Here is a 19549-nt window from a genome sequence, read left to right on the forward strand (position 1 = left end):
TGTCAGACCATTCTAGCAGAGCTTTGCCCTCTTGGTTAAAGCTGTCAATTTGTGGATCAAGTGAAAGTTGTTGAATCAAAGCAGGCTGCCCCTTTATACCACTCTTCCTCCTCTGTTTGCTCCTGAATCCAGTCAAAAGCAGTATATGCATTTCCTCCCAGGGGGTGATACTTCTCCAGAGTTTTTACCTGTCTAGGAATTTGCATTATTTACTCCCTACCCACTGATTTTAGTTCTTACAGGAAGCTCTGTAATCCTCCCCCATGGAGCCAGAATACAATCTCTAAAGCAAATATACATATAACATTTATAAGTATAATAGTCTGAACATCCTATGGCCCCTTAGCAAGAGGCACTTCTCAATATAATAACCTCTGAAGTTGCCCCACTTCCAGGGTCTCACATTTGTCACATCTCTCCCATTGGAAGAGAAATTTAACCCTTTCACTTCTAGCTGGTAACAATGCAAGAGTGCTGTGCGGACTGAGTCACACATTCTTTCATAAAAATAAAAACAGGAATTTATCAGTTTTACACACACCCCCCATCTCATGGGATCAGACCCAAAGTTAAGGTAACGCTAAGGATTTTTAAATGGGCCTGGAGGATATAGGTGCTCAAATCCCACTGAAATTCAATGGCAGCTGTGTCTAAACTCGTTAGGCTCCTTTTGAAAATACCAGCCTTAAATGTTATATATTAGTGCAAAATATTATTAAAGCAGGCCATAGCAGAGGTGGTCAGAGAACTCAAGACTGCATCTTGCAGCATTTTCAAAATTCACAAGAACAAGCTGAGAGACAAAACGTACATTTTTTTAGTTTTGTTCTCCTTCACTGAAAAAAAAAATCAGTCCCCAGAAATTCCCAGAAATGCCATATCACACAATGAACTGATAATGTTTGTCTGAAAGTATTTTTTTCTATCCCTTTTGCCCAGCTCTAATCCCAATGGCAAGAAACCCACTGATAAGTAAATTCCCCATTGTGTATGGAATGGGTAGCCAAATTTTCTGCTGAGATACCTGAATTCATTATTAAACTCATTGGCACTAAGTTAAAACTGAGAAAGAAAGAAACTCATGTGAAATCATCCTGTTTCAGAATGTGGTTTAGATGTTAATGTTTCATGAAAAAACACTTCACTTAACAAGTTTAACTGTAGTATTATAAACTTCCTAACTAAGCTTTTTAGCTAAAATATAAAATGTTTTAACTTGGAGCTTTTGTGTCTATAACAAAATAATTTAAAGCCAACTTCATTTCCTCATTGTTCAATAGTAAGGCATTTAATAATCTACAAAATGAAACAGATTTTAAAATAGACTCTAATCATCATAACCATACAGAGCAATGCATTTTTTTCCTAAAATGTACTTTGTATAGGAAATGTATCCTTTTTACAATAGAATAGGCATACAAATATATTTGCAAAGGTACATCTCTTATGTAAGAATACAAACCATGATTATAAAACCTTTCTGGCTTGCTCTTTAGTGGTCAATCCACATGAAGAGAACAAAGTTGTGCATATAATCCTGATCCTACCAAAATGTATGCATATGCTTAAAGTTAAACACCTGCATAAGTGTTTGAAGGATCAAGGCTATACTGTGTGCAGACCCTTACAGAGTCAAACTGAAGACAGTGGAGTTCCATGTGAGTGCAGGGGTCTCCCTCTGTGGATCAGATTGCAGGACTGGGGACTGCTGAGGTTAATGGACTCCGCACAGGGTGAAATCCTAGACCCACTGAAGTCAATGGCAAAATTCCCATTGACTTCAATGGGGACGGGATTCATCTTGGGTGTGTAAAAGTAAGCATATGCCTCGGCCTTTCCAGGATCAGGGCCTCTGTGTACATTTGGGAGGACAGGGAATGATAGTGAAAATTTAAATGCAGCTTTTATCACATCCAGTGAACTGAACCTGAGCCCATTTTTATGTCCAGGTTTATTCTCCTCTGCCTTCACCAGTGCAAACCAAGGATCACTTAAGTTATACTAGGGCTATACAGGTTTAACAGACCTGAGAAGCAGGCCAAGTATCTTCAATGCATATGTTGCCAGTCCAACCAATTGGTCATAATACATTACTCGTAATTAGTACTCATGGAATTATTTGTTGTCGGTAAGTGCCAAAATGACAGGTAAGCTATCTTTGAATAAATTTACATTTATAAAAAAAAGTAATCAGCTCTATAGATGGCGAAATAACTGTTTACAGCTAATTTATCAGAATGTTTTTCTGTCAATCAAATAAAATATTCATGGTTTCTTTCCATGATGAGATTAGCTTGGATAATTAAACAAGTTAAACCAAGAGCTGACCTGGAGAAGATGCTAGGGTGCCAACACTTTCACCTTTTGTAACTAGTGTGCCAGAATATATTTCAATTAGCTTAGTTTCTCACAGGCCTAACATGAAGAGACAGAGAAGGAATAGGCTTTTAAACCTTAAAACCAAATCGCCCCCAAATGCTGGGATCTTAAGTAAATTAACACAAAAGTAGCCATCCTTCAACAAAATAACTTCAAAAACAGACTTCAAAGAGAAACTGCAGAGCTGTAATTCATTTGCAAAATTAACACCATTAATTTGGGCTTGAATAGGGACAGGGAGTGGCTGGCTCACTACAAAAGCAATTTTCCCTCTCTTGGTATTGACACCTCCTCATCAATTATTGGGAATGGACCACATCCACCCTGATTGAATTGGCCTTGTCAGCACTGGTTCTCCACTTGTAAGGTAACTCCCTTCTTTTCATGTGTCAGTATATTTATGCCTGCATCTGTAATTTTCACTCCATGCATCTGAAGAAGAGGGGAGGTTTTACCCACAAAAGCTTATGTTGCTTTTTTAACACAAATGCATTTTCTAAAACAAACAAAAAAAAAACATTTAACATGGGACACCATTCTTGAAATGCAAGACACAAACTCTAAAGTGAGTTTCACTTTGTTTCTTCCTGCCTCAGTGAGCCTTTTTAGAAAATGATCTTACCTTTAATTTTGTCAGCCACAGTGCATGATTTTTTAGTGGGAAGGGCATGCTGATATGCCAATAGCTATGTAGATAGGCAGAGTTTCTTTGGGAAAAGCCTCCCTTGTGGATCTAAGTTTTCTTCTGGCTGAATTTATTCACTCTTGACCATTTTTGGTGTGCATTTCCTGCTTTTTTTCCTTTTGTTTTGAATGGCAGTTATTCACACCCATGATTAGAGACCGGCAGATCTGAGATCAAGCAGATCCCATTCTTTTTTTCCAAACTGTAACGTGAAAATGTCCAACTTCAGCTCTTTCCTCACAGCCTCACTCTTCCTCCCTTTCAGCTATAAGAGAGATCCTAAAGTGTTTAATGTATGGTAGGCTTTCTACCTATACACTTCTGAAAACCACCTTTTAGAATTCTATAGCATTTAAAGTAAACACTGTACAAATCTGTTGATTTCATCCTTTTCAAATGCAGATCTTCAGCTGGTGTAAATCAGCATAATTCCAATAGTGGAGCTACACTGATTAATACCAGGTGAAGAAATAGCTGACCCTAAAAGTTTTAAACAGACCTTTTTCCATAAGGGCTTTCTAATGGTGACCATCCCTCTAAGCATGGAAGACTAAAAGTGGCAACCTCTGCATTTCATTTAAAAAAAAAAAAGTGTCACATTTAGTCCTCTGCTTCAATCTCATTGTCTGTAGCTGCTTCCCATTTGATTGTATACAAAACTGAAATATTCTGGCTGCCTAACAGGCAAGTTAGTTAGGGCTAAGTTTAGCAAGGTCTGTAAACCACAGGCCAATTGTGAGTACACATGGGTTAGTTTCAAGCCAACATTAGGCAAACTAGGCTTGAGATATAGTTGTGGGTGGAGACTATGTAAAATTCCTTTTCTGAATTACAAAAAGAAATTCCCTGACCCTCTCCCCCCCGCCCCCAGTGGCAACAGGCATTCCTCTGTTGTTCATAGTTCAATATAATATATGTTTTCAATAACATAATATATTGTTTTACATATTTTTTTCTTAACAATTACTAAACTGTGATTCTGATTCTCACTTGCACTAAGGCTCTTTACACTTTTATGGGGCCTGAAAGTGAATAGATTTGTAGTTTACACTCCATTCATGGCCCCTTCACACTTTCAGGCTGTGTGCCTTAATGCAAATGGGAATCAGACCATGTAAGCCTATGAATCATATAATAGAATCCCTGAAACAACAAGAGTTTTGTCTTTAGTTCAGATAGCCTTCTCCATGTGGAACTCCATTGACATCAGTAGGTATTCACATGGGAGCAGGAGTCCAACTGCGTGAAGTAGGATTGGGGCCTGTTTCAGCAACTTGAACCCAGATTTCTCTTCAATAACTTGTGCCCCAATTCTGCAAACACTTATGCACACGCTTAACATTAAGCACTTGAATAGCCTTATTGATTTCAATGGGACTATTCACTTGTTTAAGTTAAGCACATGTGCAAGTATTTGCAGGAACAGGGCTTAAATGGTGTGAGCATCCTCTTGAGCTGCTGGTTGTCTGTTATAGGTCTTTAGTTTCTGTGTCTTTCTCCAGACTTGCAACAGAGTTGTGGCAGGGAAGAATCCAATTCCATTTGTTTTAGCCTGCTTACTAGGAAAGACTCTTCATTGTTCCTGTTTTACTATTGCACTCAGCCCTTTTTCTACTGGCCACTTTCTTCCTGTCTCATTCTCTGTGCAATTGTTCCTTTCTCGATGTGCTAGTCCCTCAACTCTTTCAGCTTCTCAGACTTTTGAGGTGACCTGCCTTACAAGTTTTACTGTTACTTTTGCAGTAAATGTATCAGTGCTAACACACAAATTATGCAGGCTTTTATCAGTGTGTGTGTCTGTATTTTGAAAGGATGAACTTGAAGGTTGAGGGTGAGTGGGGAGCAAGATCTTACTTGTTTTAAACTGTAATAAGATCTTCAATGACTCAATCCCCATTTGCCTTCTGGGGCACCACATAGGGACAGCGTTCTAGAGGAAACTGTAGGTTGAGGCTCATGCACATTCATCAGCTGGCGTTTGACATTTTATTGGAGGCTCTTTGGGTTGTTGTGTTTTTTTTTTAATATTTCCCATAGGACTCTAATATAGTGTGGTAGGTTTCAATCATCACTGTTACATGTACTTGGGGAAGATTTCTGAACCTAAAAATGTGTGAAGAAAAATGTGAACTTCTAAAGAAAAGATTTTTACTTTATTCACGGAAAATAATTTCTGACTACTAACCTGCACTGTAGCCTTATCATTGCCACTTACACAGAATTTAATTTCCCCCCTCCCCCCGGATGAGGACATCAGGAGGAGATATGGTCTTGAATAATGAGCACCGGGTTTGAAAATCAGCAGGAGGTCTGGCTATGCCTGGTTCTGGCATTTATTTGCTATGTTGTCCTGGGTAAATAATTTCTGCCTCAGTGTATCCCTCTATAAAATGGGGATACTATCTACTTATTTCACAGAGGGATGTGTGAATTAATTAGTTAAGGACAGATCCTCAGCTGATTTAAACTGGCCTAGCTGTATTGAAGATAATGAGTCTAGGATGATTTGCACCAGCTGAGGATCTGGCCCACTCTTCTGTGAAAGACTAGGAAGATGTAAAGAACTATGTAAATAATACATGTTATTTAGGGTCAGGACCTATGTTTTATATATTTCGAATTAGAAAGAGTAAAATCTTCATTTGTTCCTGCCCTGAGTAATAGCTTTCATGTGTAGCTCTCCTTCCCATTGATTTGCTGTCATTTTTCAGCTGTCATCTGAAAATATTTCCTTTATCCCTTGCTCATACATTTTAATTTCTCTTCCTCTGCTATTATACACCTTTCATCTCTGTGATTGTGTTCTTAAACTCTATAAAGCATTTGAGATACAGCATGTATGAAAAACTATAAAGAGAAACTTTGGTACTGTATGATCATTAGGTGCAAGAAAACAGCAGTCATATTTATCAGTTGTATTACAGTAGTGCCTAGAGGCTGCTAATGATGAACTATGGAAGATATAATTTGAAGGACTTCCTGCAAGTTTTGTTTTCTTCTTAGCTAGTAATAAGGGTTAAAGTCCTTACCCCATGATATTTGCTGCCTTTAGAAATGTTATACTTGTCAGGTTGAATTTCCATTTCCTATGCTTGTCACATGCATGCCAGCATGGTTCTCCTTCTTGTGTGTTCCCACACTGCATCACTAAACCAAGCACAAATTTAACTCTGCTTTGGGTTGCCACTTCATATTTATTTAGGGTCTCTGATTTAAATGTGTAAGTTCACAAGTCCCAGTCTAAACTACTATTTATATTGGTATGTAAAACATAATTCTTGTAATGAGACAATGATTGAACAAATGTGAAACCTTCTGCAAGATAACTTTCTGAAAATAAATCAAAAATTGTCCAGTCTGTTCCTGTACTCCCACATTCATTAATCAGTTTGGTTTCTCATTTGGTTTTGGAATGATTAATGGCTTTAAGCAGCTTTGCTATAAAAGAAAACATCTGAAGCAGTAATGTCTTACTCCTGACATCAGACCTGGGATGATAATATGCTTATACACATTTAAGAAGTCTATAGTATCTGGATACCTATAGGGATTAGTAATGGTTTTGGCTGGAGGTCATGGCCACCTAATGTTCCTTCAATGCTCTATGTGCAATGAGTCCATGGTGCCAGCCCAGGCTGGAGGATACAGATGTTCTACAGAGTCTAATCCTCCACCAAAGAAGGAATAGGAGTTTTAACATTGATGTCAAGTCCATAAACTCTGCCTTCCACCAAAATTGGCAGCCTTATAAGCAATCTCAAGCAATAGGCCAAAGAGTGAATGGCTAAGGAGAATGAGGTACCTTCTCCCTACACAGATGGTCCAACTAGGAACAGAATGGACCTTACATTGAAAGCTGCTAGGCTGCACCTGTTACATGGATTTCAAGTTCTATTTTCTTCACGATAAGCCTTTAAGCAGGCTAAGTCAGTGCACTCTGGGGCACAGAGACTTTGTGAATGATGATGTCGTAGCCTTGCTAAGTATCACACTGTACAGACACCAGTTTGTTCAATCTCTTTAGCTTAACAAAGAGAGGGTTAATGGGTGACTTGATTACAGTCTATAACCACCTACGTGGGGAACATATAATGGTCTCTTCAATCTTGCAGAAAAAGGTATAACATGATCTAATGACTGGGAGTTGAAGCTAGATGGACAAATTCAAACTGGTAATAAGCCATTAATTTTTAAACAGGGAGTAATTAATCACTGGAACAATTTAATGGATGGACACTCCATCACTGACAATTTTAAAATGTTTTTTCTAAAAGTTAAGTTCTCGGGATAATTTTGGGGAAGTTCTATGGCCTGTGCTATCGAGGAGGTCAAACTAGTGTATCACAGTGGTCCCTGCTGACCCTAGGATCTATGAACTGCTGGGTCCCATGTGCTTCTAAGCCCATTGAGTCTGGACAGAGTCTAGTCACACTTTCTAGTTCTAGGGCTCAGACCCCTTTGTCTAAGCCCTTCCTTGGGGTGTCTATAGTCCATCTACCCTAAATTCCAAAACTCGTGCCTCAGACTGCCCGAGCCCTCCCATACTCCCTCAATATTCCACTTAGCTGTGGGCACTTTGACTTTAGTTCAACCCCTTTGGGACATCATGGCAAGAAAGCAAGGAACACAGGATTAGCAAAGGAATGTCTTATCCACAGTGACTTTACTCTTAAGGTACTTGAGGGCTACAGATTTATGAAAATAACAGCAGTCATGAGACGTATCCCCCCCAAGCTTAAGTTCACCTCTTCTGAGAGTCTGAGGTTTCATAAATATAAAGGGAAGGGTAACCACCTTTCTGTATACAGTGCTATAAAATCCCTCCTGGCCAGAGGCAACACCCTGTTACCTGTGAAGGGTTAAGAAGCTCAGCTAACCTGGCTGGCACCTGACCCAAAGGACCAATAAGGAGACAAGATACTTTCAAATCTTGGGAAGGGTCGGGAGGGTTTTGTTTGTGCTCTTTGTTTATGTGTTTGTTCTCTCTTGGGACTGAGAGAGGCCAGCAGAAATCCATCTTCTCCAACCCATCCTAATTCAAGTCTCCAATATTGCAACAAGTATAGCTAAGCCAGGCAAGGCGGATTAGTTCATCTTTTGGTTTATGTGAATTTTCCCTGTGTTAAGAGGGAGGTTTATTCCTGTTTTATGTAACTTTAAGGTTTTGCCCAGAGGGGGATCCTCTGTGTTTTGAATCTGAATACCCTGTAAAGTATTTTCCATCCTGATTTTACAGAGATTATTTTACCTTTCTTTCTTTTTTTTTAATAAAATCCTTCTTTTAAGAACCTGACTGATTTTTCCATTGTTCCAAGATCCAGGGGTTTGGGTCTTTGATGATTTTGTAACCAATTGGTTAGGCTATTATTCTCAAGCCTCCCCAGGAAAGCGTGTGTGTAGGACTTGGGGGGATATTTTGGGGGGAAGACGTCTCCAAGTGGTCTCTTTCCCTGTTCTTTGTTTAACATGCTTGGTGATGGCAGCATACTGTTCAAGGACAAGGCAAAGTTTTTACCTTGGGGAAGTTTTTAACCTAAGCTGGTAAGAATAAGCTTAGGGGGTCTTTCATGCGGGTCCCCACATCTGTACCCTAGAGTTCAGAGTGGGGAAGGATCCCTGATAGAGGTCTGTTAGCATTTCCAGATAGGCAGAGTCCCTCCTGCCCTCCCATTCCTTCAAGCTCTTTGGTTATTGAGGGGATGGGTGCCCCCCTCACCATTCAGAGAAGCATCAACTTAAATAGAGTCTCTCTCCGTTTGTTATGCATCTAGGCCAGGGGTGGGCAAACTACGGCCCGGGGGCCACATCCAATCCTCCAGCCATTTTAATCCGGCCCTCGAGCTCCCTCGGGGGAGTGGGGTTGGGGTCCTGGCCCACTCTGCATGGCTCCCAGAAGCAGCAGCATGTCCCCCCCTCCACATCTCCTACACGTAAGAGCAGCCAGGGGGCTCCCCACGCTGCCCCCTCCCCAAGCACTGTCTCCACAGCTCCCATTAGCTGGGAACTGCAGCCAATGGGAGCTGCAGGAGCAGTGCCTATCGACAAGGCAGTGCGCAGAGCCGCCTGGCTGCACCTCCTCATAGGAGCTGGAAGGGAGACATGCCACTGTTTCTGGGAGCTGCTTGAGGTAAGCGCCACCCAGAGCCTGCCCCCTGGCCTCCTCCCATGCCCCCAACCCTCTGCCCCAGCCCGGGGCCACCCTCCTGAACTCCCAACCCCTCATCTCTAGCCCCACACCAGAGCCCACACCCCCAGCTAGAGCTCTCCCACCTTTTCACACTCAATCCCCAATTTCATGAGCATTCATGGCCCTCCATACAATTTCCATACCCATATGTGGCCCTCGAACCAAAAAGTTTGCCCACCCTGATCTAGGCTGAGAGGCTGCAGATCCATCAGCCATGATGGTGCCCTTGTATAGGAAATCCATTGTTGCATGGGTTTGGGCAAACATAAGAGATTTCTCTGTGATGCTTCTCACTGACAGTCCTTCAGTTGGGTTTCAAGTGTTCTTCCTGGGCAGAGCACCCATCTGCAATACATTACAATAACATGCCTTGGGTGATGTTAAAAAAGAGTTCAGCACAGAATACAAAATGGAGGTTATAATCTGTTATCAATATATCCCACTCTGGTATGTAAATGACCTAGAATTCATTTTAAAATCATGTGTGACAATCTCATGCTATTTTATTTATCTTTCAAATATTAATTCAAAATATTTAACTAAGTTTTAACACTTTTGATATCTTCCCATTGTTTTTCTTCAATAAGGTGTCCACAGTTTTATGACACCATGCAAAATGGCTCAGGAACTCATTTGAACTACTCAACTGTGTGCTGTTTTATTCAGCTTTATCGACATGCTTTTTCATGACTCTATTTTAGATATTTGGGGTAGATTTTAGCTCTCTCAATGATATGTTTGCTCTGTTGACATTAAGTACCTGATATATAACTGTATACAAATGGGCCTACAATATTGAGAACATAAGAGAACAGTGGATTGCATCTCCCTTCAAAATAACCCCTTTAACATATCAAATTTTAAAATACATTACAATTCATTGTGATATACATAAACATTTACATATTTATAAATTTTTCAGAACTCCACTGTCATCTACTGAAAAATTCATACTCCCAGCTTTGTCATTGAAGACTCATATTCCACTAGCGCAAATTGATATCTGTTAAGTCATGACTTTATTATATTAAAGACACAGGGAAAATGTAAGCCCATTTAAGGCCCTGTCTACACTGCCAAGTTTCTGGACTGTAACTCCCGAGGTGTACACACTGCCAAACCACACAGTGCACAGAAACCATGTAGTTGTAGCACTTTAAAATACCCACCCCAGCAACAGCCATGCAGCTTTCTGCACCAGGGCTACAGCCCTGCGATGCCAGTGTAGACACCATGGTGATTACACCGCCAAGACTGGCCTCTGGGAGATGTCCCACAATGCCTGTTCTCACCTCTCTGGTCATCGGTTTGAACTCTACTCCCCGCCCTCAGGTGACCAACTGCCATCCCCACCCTGTAAATTCCTTTGGAAATTTGAAAGTCCCCTTCCTGTTTAATCAGTGATGCGTGCAGTGGTCTCAGTGCATCTTTCCAGGTGGCCATGCCTTCTCCATTCACCAGGAGATCTCCTGCTTTGAGAAATACTGAGCTGCTGGACCTCATCGGTATTTGGGGAGAGGAGGCAGTGCAGTCACAGCTGCACTCCAGGCATCAGAATTATGATATCTATGGACAGATTTCTAGATGCATGATAGAAAAGGGCCATGACCGGGACACATTGCATTGCAGGGTCAAAGTGAAGGAGTTGTGGAATGCCTACCATAAGGTGCGATGCTGCGCCCGTGAGCTGCCGGTTCTACAAAGAGCTGGATTCAATATTTGGCAGCGACACCACATCTACTGCAAAGGCCCTTGTGGATACTTCGTTGGCTAATGTGCCAGTCAAGAGTGGACTAAGCCAGGAGGAGGAAATCTTGGACGAGGATGTGGAGGGCGAGGGGGACCCAGAGGCTGAGGATGACTCAGAGGCCAGAGATGCATGCAGACAGGAGATCTTTTCTACCCCAGAGGAGCCTAGCCAGTCACAGTTGTCAGAGCTTGGTGAAGCGGAAACAGGAGAGGAGGCCCCTGGTAAGTGGATTGTTAGGATATAGATATTCAGGCCTGTCTGCAAAGGCCTGTACTTTAAGAATTTAGGTGTATTCTTATCACTTGGCTAGTTCTAGAGGTATAAAAGAGAGAATCAAAATCACTGTCTGCTGGGATAAGGGCCTTCTCTTACTGTGACAGTCTGAGGCCCTGTGCTTAGGCTAAGGCCTTTGGCTAAGCAGCAGAGGCAGCCATAAGCTAGGAAGCGACCGGTCACATCCTCACATTCCAAACTAGTCACATTGAAAGAAGGTGCTATTGGGCTTTTAGGAATACAGTCCTGTCCTGATAATGCCTATCACCTCCAGAGAAAGGGAAGTGCCTAGAAAATGTAAAAGGAAACAGCATGCTGTCTGGCAAGAACTCACTTATCAATACTGGGATGTGAAATCCTCACTTCTGTATTGTTTTGTCATTATAGTTCCCACTTTGTTATTGTTTGTCTGTATAATCTCTGTCTGGTTCTGTGATTGTTCCTGTCTGCTGTATAATTAATTTTGCTGGGTGTAAACTAATTAAGGTGGTGGGATATAATTGGTTACATAATCATGTTACAATATGTTAGGATTGGTTAGTTAAATTTCAGGAAAATGATTGGTTAAGGTATAGCTAAGCAGAACTCAAGTTTTACTATATAATCTGTAGTCAATGAGGAGGTGGGTGTGTGTGGGGGAGATGGCAACAGGGAATGGGGTAAGGAAATTGGAATCATGTTTTGCTAAAGGGGGAGATGGGAACAGGGAATGGGAGTGGGGAAACTGGAATCCTGTTTTGCTAAGGGCAGGAATGGGAACAGGGACACAGGTGTAAGGCTCTGTGGTGTCAGAGCTGGGAAGGAGGATACTAAGGAAGGAAACTGGAATCATGCTTGCTGGAAGTTCACCCCAATAAACATCGAATTGTTTGCACCTTTGGACTTCGGGTATTGTTGCTCTCTGTTCATGCGAGAAGGACCAGGGAAGTGAGTGGGTGAAGGAATAAGCCCCCTAACATGGATCAGATTTTGGGAATCTCTGAAGTGAGTTTTGGGGGGCAAGAGGGTTGCAGAAATCAGGCTAATCTCCCACCACATGCCTAGTCTGAATGGTGGAACAGGCTGTTGATTGACTTCCTCAGTTCACGGGAATCTCCCTCAGAGATCTCCAGGAAACTCATGGAGATACTGGGCAATCCACTGCCACAGGTTCCTCAGCAGAGTTGCTTTGTTTCTTGCCCCATTAACGGTAACTTTCCAGTTCCACTGTGCTGTCATGGGGAGGGGAGCATTGCTACACACAGGCGAGCTGCATAGGGGACAGGGCGGAAGCCGCAGCCTTGGAGAAGACCCTCCTTTGATTCCCTGCTCACCCTCAGCAGCGAGATTACAAGTGCATTACAAGCTCTGCAATCCCAAGCATAGCAACAAATATTAGTGTCTTTCAGCTTTAAATTGCTGCCTCAAGGCATCCTTGATCTGTATGGCCTCACGCTGTGCCCCTCTAATAGCCCTGGTCTCTGGCTGTTCAAACTCAGCCTCCAGGTGTTGAGCCTCTGTGGTCCAGCCTTGAGTGAAGCTTTCACCCTTCCCTTCACAAATATTATGGAGCATACAGCACGTGGCTATAAGCATAGGAATATTGTTATTGGCCAGGTCCAGCTTCCCATAGAGGCATTGCCAGAGGGTTTTTAAATGGCCAAAAGTATACTCAACAGTCATTCTGCAATTGCTCAGCCTGTTCTTGAACCGCTACTTGTTGCTCTCAAGTTGCCCCATGTATGGCTTCATAAGCCATGGCATTTAAGGGTATGCTGGGTCTCCCAGGATGACAGTGGGCATTTCGACTTCCCCTACAGTGATCTTCCGGTCTGGGAAGAAAGTCCCTGCCTGCAGCTTCTTGAACAGGCCAGTGTTCCGAAAGATGCATGCGTCATTCTGTGTTAATGTCTGAAATGCCCACGGTGATCCACAACCACCTGGAGAACCATTGAGAAATACTTCTTGCGATTAATGTACTTGGTGGCTAAGTGGTCTGGTGCCAGAATTGGAATATGCGTGCCATCTGTCGCCCCTCTTCAATTAGGGAAGCCCATTTGTGCAAAGCCATCCACAATGTCATGCACATTGCCCAGAGTCACGGTCTTTCGGAGCAGGATGCGATTAATGGCTGCAAACACTTCCATCAACACGAGTCCAACGGTTGACTTTTCCACTCCGAACTGGTTAGCGACCGACTGGTAGCAGTCTGGAGTAACCAGCTACCACAGTACAATTGCCATGCACTTCTACAACGACAGGGCAGTTCTCATCCTCGTGTCCTTGCGCTGCAGGGCTGGGACAAGCTCATCACAGTTCTATGAATGTGGCTTTCCTCATCCAAAAGTTCTGCAGCCACTGCTTGTTATCCCAGACGTGCATCATGATGTGATCCCACCACTCAGTGCTTGTTTCCCGAGCCCAAAAGCAGTGTTCCGCTGTGGACAGCACCTCCGTGAATGCCACAAGCAATCTCGTGTCATAGATACTGTGCGTGGCGAGATCAATGTCGCACTCCTCTTGCCTTTGTAGTTTAAGGAATAACTCCACTGCCACTCGTGATGTGTTAGTCAGAGCAAGCAGCATTCTGGTCAACAGCTCGGGATCCATTCCTGCAGCCCAAAGAGGCTGGGTGCGCAGTACACAAACTGTTGAATGATGATGCCAAATGCAGACAGAAGCACGGAGATTTCTGGGATGCGAAGCAATGCATCATGGGCATTGGGACAGGACCCAGGATGCCCCGTCCACCTTCCCACAAGTCTTAGTGGCAGAGGCGCTCTGTGGGATAGCTGCCCAGAGTGCACCACTCCGAATACCGCTGCAAGTGCCGTGAGTGTGAACATGCTATTGCACAGGCAGCTGATAGTGTGAACACAACAGCGGTTTCCCTTCAGTGCTCTCTGAGCGGCGCTGTAACTGCCGGTGCTGTAACTTTGCCAGTGTAGATGTGCCCTTAATCTCATTAAGAGCCTGCTTTTTTCAAAAGGGCAGAAGTTCAGGGTGCTACACAATTGTAAGCCAAACTTAATGCATGTTCCTCCTATAATGGCTGTGTTCACAAATACCCACATTGCATGAAGTAGCAGCCAATTATTGTAGTATCTGTTAAGCCCTGACAAAGTACTCAGTTATGCATAAGATATAAGTATCAAAACAGTCCCTGCTTCAAATGCTTACAGGCATGTAATTTGCATATGCAAATATAATTACAATAATTGCATGCTTAAATTAGTCATGTAATTGTGTGCATATCTTGAGTTCTTGCCCTTTTGAAAAATCAGGGCCTAAACATCTGTCAGACCCCAAGTTCTCGCTCGCCATTTTGGATGGTTATCTTGGCTGTTCAGAAGAAGTCTGCTGTAAAAGCTGCATTTTTGCTCAGATTTGCTTTTACACCAGTGAAAAGGAAGCTTCTAGAAGAGCTGAGAGATTTTTCTCTTTCTAAAGAAGGCACCAAAGATGAGCACTTCTGTCAGGATTTTTTTTTTTTTTTTTAAATGCAGGAATCGCCACTGTTATATTTCACGACGGGGTGCTCACCTACCCATTGCAATTCACCACTGTTTATTTAATCTGATTCCCTAAGAGGGACAAATAGAGGACCTACTCCTCACTCATGCAGACTCCACTGCAGCACCTTTGCTAGGCAGGTCCTGGTTAGCCACTTTCCTTCACTACTGTGCTATTTCTCTGACATTGCTTCAGCTATAAAGGTTGCAGAAGACTGGTCCTACTCATCTTCCCACCCCCATGAGCCACCATTTTTCTGTGTCAGCCTTCCAAAGATGGTAGGATACAGACAGCGGAAGGGACAATGAATTACTATGTCCTTCCCCTAATAGGGAAAACTCCAGTCTCAGAGCCCTGTGAAATCTCAACCATTTTTCTGCTCCCCTCACAGACTTGTGCTGGACATCACTTGAAGAGTTGATACTACAAGGCTCACTATTCCTGGAAATCGTGCTGATCCAATTGTGCTGCTTCCTGGGCATTCAGAGTAAAGCACTCCATTGCTTTTGCTCCATTACATCCCTTGTTACTATCTGCCCATTCTTAGTAGTAGCAGCAGAATTATGGCCTCTAGATGCTGTCGCAATCAAAGATCTAGGCCCCATTTTGCTAGGGATTGTATATACACACTGAAGAGATGGTCCTTTGTCCCAAAGACTTTATAATCTAAATGGAAGATAGGATGAACACAAAAAAAACAGATCAGTGGGAGCCAAAGATAAGGTATGATCAGTGTGATAAGCAGAAACTAATTGCCTATCCACTGTCAAGAATTTTATAGACCGCATGTTAGAACCGGCTGAAGTTTGCTTCACAGAAAAAACAAACAAACAAAAAGTAGTGAAATTAAAGGAAATGAGCTCTCCTTCAGTGCAGGGTGGTTTGTATTTGCACCAATGTGCTGGAATAGCTCTCACATCAGGCTTTGCTAGCAGTGCTGATCTGAAAGTGAATATTGTGGGAAGAGTGGAGGAAAGAACATGTAGGACCAATATTCAACAATGGAAAAAAGGGTGATTCCAGCCACGTATTGTCCCGTACGTCTAACCTCTGTTCCCAGTAAAATAATGGAACAAATACTGAGAGCCTTCCCCTAAAAGAAACAAAACAAAACACTCAGTTGATAATGGAGCTCTGAGCAATACATAACATTGGTTCATCGAGAATAACCTCTTGCCAGGCACATCTGATTGCTTATTCTGAGTACATCCAAAACTAGTAGATGAAGGGAAAATGCTAAATGTAATATTGCAACTTCAGTACAACATTTGATTATGTCATGAAAATCATACTCATAATTAATCAAAATTAGCTTAGATATCAACATTGCTCCTGAATTGGGCTGAAAGAACATAAATATGGATTACTGATAGATAGGAATATATCAACTTGGATATTGGCATAAACAAGGGACTCTGTTTATGTTTGGCCTTCCTTAACATCTACATTTATGATCTAGAACTCATATATTACGGGAAAGCCGTAATACCAAGAGACTTTGGTGTGATTGTGGACAGCAAGTTGGACATGACATCATCAGAAAAGTCCAATCTTTGCATAGGCAAAGCACAACAAAGAAATATTATAGTCCCTCTAAAAGTGTCTGGTGCACCCACTCCTCGGATATTGTGTTCAGTTCTTGACACTTTGTTGAAGAGATACAAAAATTGGAGAGAGATTTCAAAATGCACAACAAAGATGGTTAGAAGACCAAAAAGTCTGGCTTGCAAGGAAAGGTGTAGAGAGTTAAGTATAGTTTGGCTAAGCAATGCTGCATTCTGATGGTTGTATGTATGCTGTCAGGTTGGCCTTCCAAATGATAAATGTTCAGGATCCTGGTAAAGGAACCAAATAATCAGATACAAGAAGCTCTCAGGACTTTCTTTGGGGGGATTAAAGCCATATGATAAATATTCCCAATTAGTCCTGAATGCACAAAAGGAGTTAGGCATTGACAAGCTGAGCGCTCACTTTAGATGTGGCAGATTCCTTCTTCCCCTCAGTTGGGGGAGAGAGGGGGCAGGTCTTGAGCCAGGGCTCCCCGACACCCCAAGCGAGTATCCTAGCCACTGGGCTAAAAGTTATGAGGACGGGCATCGTCATCAACCTCCTTCTTCCCCGCCCCTGGGCTGTTGTGTAAATTCGCCTGAAGGGCCCCGTCCAATAGGCAGACCCCGAGCATTCCTACCAGATCAGTCCCTGCATATTTTCCTTTGGTTTTTGAATTGCAGTGTGGGTTAGGTGGAAGATAGGGGTAAAGAAGCAGAAACATAGGACCCTAGGGAACTTTTAATGTAAAAAGTTAGGTGTTCAGTTAAAATGCCTGTGGGGTTCTGTGGGAGTCCTGTGCATCACAGTGGTCCCCAAACAGGGATTAGGTACTTTTGTGCATTCTGGTACAAGTCCTTAATGACGGATTATCCAGCCAAAGGGGTAATAGATGGCTTACCCACTACTACCTTTTAACATTTATGCTGTTATCCTAGCTCTTCATCTTCCCATGAATGGCTAGAAAGAGGGAAGGTGGCTAGCCAGGAACAGTATTTCTATCAAAACCTGTTGAACCTAAACATGATTGCTTTGGGGACAGCAGTCCTATTCTAAACCACTTAGTCTTAATTGACAATTCCGCCTCCAGCATTAGGATTTAGCTTGTCTGTTAGCATTATACTAGTAACCCAAGTGTCAGTAACTAATGAAAACTAATGAGCCTTGGCTGAGGACAAATCCGAAGGCCTATGAATTTCTCTTGTCAGGAAGAATAAAAAAAAAGTCACAAAGGATCAACATTCAGAAGTGTGTGCTCTCTCCTATCTTGAAGAGTACATTACACATGTAGTCCTAGAAGGGCTCAGAGACTCTTTTCATTTCAGCTGAAGGTCATATAAGTCCAATAAGTTCAGGTCGTGAATTAAATCTGACTAAAAATTCAGGCCTAGGTCCTAATTCAACTCACATTGATGGAAAAATTCCCATGGACTTTGATGGGGACTGATTAGGTCCCTAGACATTTCAAGTATGAAGTCCATTGTTTGAGAGAGGCAGCAGCTTCTGGAGCAGTGAGCAGAAGATGTGATATAGCCATAGCTTTTTCTGTGGGCCTTTGTTTGGAATATTAACTGGTGTGGACAAATAACAAGTCTCAAGTACTAGAAGGGGGAAGATTCCCCAATAATGAAAAATATAGTGGTTGCCATTAAACTTTCAGCATATACCCAGAGTTACCACACAATGGTTTCTGAAATACAATAGTTTAACTATACTCAAAAGTAACTGAGGTATGTCAGACAACGTGGTAAGGTAACTTGAGGGAAATGGTGCCTTTTAGTGGCATTCACTGCTTTCTGACTTGTGGATGTCTTATTCCCCCCGCATTGTGCAATTGCATAGTTTCCCCATGGCAGCTACAGCAATTGCTTACAGTTATGTATTGCTGCCATCTTTTAATGTGGTTCAGCAGCTGGACACAAGTGGAGCTTGTGATGCTGGCAGACCAGGGGCCAGCTCATGCCAAGGCTCCAGGCCTCACTGAACACTGACAAAGCGCTACTTGTGTCCAGCTGCTGGAAACCAGTCTGGCTTATCTCTGTGTTAGTATTGTTTGAATGTGTTTGGCATCTAGACCTTATGACTAGTGTACAATGCTGCATGCATTAATCTCACTTAACCTCTGTATCCCCTGGTATAAAGTTATATTGAATGTTTACATTATAAAACTCACCAAACAGGAAAAAGAAACATTGATTAAGGCAAAGTGCTCGCCCTGCATACAAGAAAACAAATGAGGCATTGTGTAGCGTCCAAAGACAGATACCTTGTTGATTGCATTCTTCACTCCCTCCAGCAAGGGAAGACCTGTGTATGAATTCATCCCATCAGTTTGGATTCTGGGGTGAAGGGAATAAAAATCCTTTACAAGGAGCAACTTGGATCTTCATGCTTTCTAGACTCTGAGGAGCAAAGGTTTCTAAACATCAGCAAGAGATGCAAATGCTGCTTGGCATGGCCAGACACAAAGGACATATAGAGCTGCTTATATTACCTTTTTAAATCCAAGACTGTCATGTGGGTTTTGTTTACCTGTTTTAACCTTATAAATAACTCATTTCTTTTTCTTAGTTAATATATCTTTTTTTTTTTTTTTTTTACAGAATTGGCTACAGGAGACACAATGGACCTGGGGTAAGTGACTGGTCCTTTGGGACTGGGAGTAACCTGAATATTGTTGTGATGTTCAGTATAAGTGACCATCTATCACATAGTCCAACTTGCCTGGGTAGTAAGATAGACTGAAGTGCCCAAGGGGACTGTCTGCAACTCCATGAAAAGATTGTTATAGGTCTTTATGAGTTCACACTTGTTACTGGGTTAGTGAAATCTAATGATAGAAGATAAGAACCAGGTCAAAACCCGCAAATTGTGACTATCTGCCTTGAGGTGGCACTGAAGGGCATGAGCCTACTCCAGACAGCTTGATAGGGGACTATGTGATCAGCCAGCTTTCTAATGACAAACAGCTAATGCTCTGTGAGGCACCCATGGTCCATGTGCTACAGTTTGGGAACTGCTGCTATTAAAATATAATTCTTTTATATTTTAGAGAGAAGCACCTTTTCAGGATAATCAACAGAAACTCAAACTTCAGCTGAACTCACACTATACACAATCTAAGGCCCCAGTTCAGGCAAGCATGTGCTTGGGACTTAAGAACATAATTTTAAATGTGTGGTTAAGCACCCTTCCAGGATATGGTGCTTTTCTGACTCAGGGCCTAATGAAGTAG

At 42.3% G+C, this 19549-nt stretch overlaps 1 long non-coding RNA gene across 1 annotated transcript; it reads right to left on the reverse strand.

Annotated features, from left to right (window-relative positions):
- Nucleotides 1–15027: 15027 nt before the first annotated feature.
- LOC122464626 lies at nt 15028–18623 on the reverse strand. Its single transcript, XR_006288824.1, has 2 exons — nt 18488–18623; nt 15028–15432 (listed from the first exon to the last, which is right to left on the reverse strand). It is a non-coding gene; the product is annotated as an uncharacterized LOC122464626 (long non-coding RNA).
- Nucleotides 18624–19549: the final 926 nt, after the last annotated feature.

This window comes from Chelonia mydas, chromosome 2 (assembly GCF_015237465.2).
Source record: "Chelonia mydas isolate rCheMyd1 chromosome 2, rCheMyd1.pri.v2, whole genome shotgun sequence".
Taxonomy (NCBI): Eukaryota; Metazoa; Chordata; order Testudines; family Cheloniidae; genus Chelonia; species Chelonia mydas.